Below are 1,632 nucleotides of genomic sequence, written 5' to 3' on the forward strand. Positions count from 1 at the left end.
AGTCCAGAACTAGAGGGCATAGGTTTAGGGTGAGAGGGGAAAGATATGAAAGAGACCTAAGTGGCAACCTTTTCACACAGAGTGTGGTACGTTTCTGGAATGAGCTTCCATGGGAAGTGGTAAAGGCTGATACAATTGCAACATCTAAGAGGCATTTGGATGGTGATATGAATAGGAATGGTTTGGAGGCATGTGGGCCGGGTGCTGGCAGGTGGGACTAGATTGGGTTGGAATATCTGGTCTGCATGTACGGGTTGGATCAAAGGGTCTTTCTCCATGCTGTACATCTCTATGACTTATGACAGGCTCTGAATGAGACTGTTTGCAGTGACAGTATGGTCACTGGGGTGTGTGTAGATATGGACAGGCTCTCTATGAGACTGTTTGCTGTGACTGCATGATTACTGGGAGTTGGGAGCAGGGTCAGTGTGAGATTTTTGCTGTCTTCACATCGTTGCTGGATGGTCTGTAGATCAGGTCAGAGTCACTGTGAGACTCTTTACAATCGCGATATATTAACTGGCGGGTGTGTCGATGAGGCCACGGTCACTGACAGACCATTTACATTAACCGTACAGTTACTGAGAATGTGTAGTTGAGGCCATACTCACTGTGTGACTGCTTACAGTGATATCATGCTTCCTGTGAGGTATGTCAATGAGTTCACACTCAGTGTCAGACTGTTGAGGGTTCCCTTGTGGGGATGAGACCAGCACATTCTGTGTTTTCACTGGATAGTTTCAAAATAGCAGGTGCCCTGATTGAACATCCGAGGATTCTGTGAGGATGAGAAAGGGGTGATGCTGAGAGGCTGTTTCCCCAGTGGGAGAAACAAGAACCAGGGGGCACACCTTCAGAGTAAGGAGTCTCCCATAAACACAGGGAAGAGTGAAAATTCATAGAATATTCTAGCGCAGTTCAGGCCCGATATCCCTCTATGTTGCACTGACCTGTGAAAATGGTCTGGAGCCCATCTATCCTACACTATGGTATTTTCATCCATATGTTTATCCAAAGACCAGTTAAGTGCCCTTAAAATTGGCAAGTCCACTACTGTTGCAGGCAGTGCACCCCACGCCCATGCTACTCTCTGAGTAAAGAAACTACCTCTGGCATCTGTCTAAAATCTATCATCCCTCAGTTTAGAGCTACATCCACTCGTGCTGGCCATCACCTTCTGAGGAGAAAGGCTCTCCCTGTCCATCCTATATAACCTTCTGATTATCGTATATGCCTCAATTAAGTCACCTCTCAATATTCTTCTCTCTAACAAAAACAACGTCAACTTCATCAGCCTTTCCTCATAAGGCCTGCCCTCCATACCTGGCAACATGCCAGTAAATCTCTGCAAACTTTCCAAAACTTCCACATCCTTCCTATAATGCAGTGATTAGATCTGTCCACAATACTCCCAAATGCGGCCGCACCAGAGTTTCGTACAGCTGCAGCATGACCTTGTGGCTCTGAAACTCGATCCCTCTACCAACAAAAGCGAACACACCGTTTGTCATCTTAACAACCCTATCAATCTGTGTGGCAAATTTCAGGGGTCTATGTTCATGGAGACCGAGATCTTTCTGTTCTTCTACGCTACCTAGAATCTCACCATTAGCCCAGCACTCTTGATTTCTG

This window comes from Chiloscyllium plagiosum, unplaced genomic scaffold (genome assembly GCF_037043375.1).
Source record: "Chiloscyllium plagiosum isolate Xiang-an unplaced genomic scaffold, Cpla_swu_hap1 HiC_scaffold_52, whole genome shotgun sequence".
Classification (NCBI taxonomy): domain Eukaryota; kingdom Metazoa; phylum Chordata; class Chondrichthyes; order Orectolobiformes; family Hemiscylliidae; genus Chiloscyllium; species Chiloscyllium plagiosum.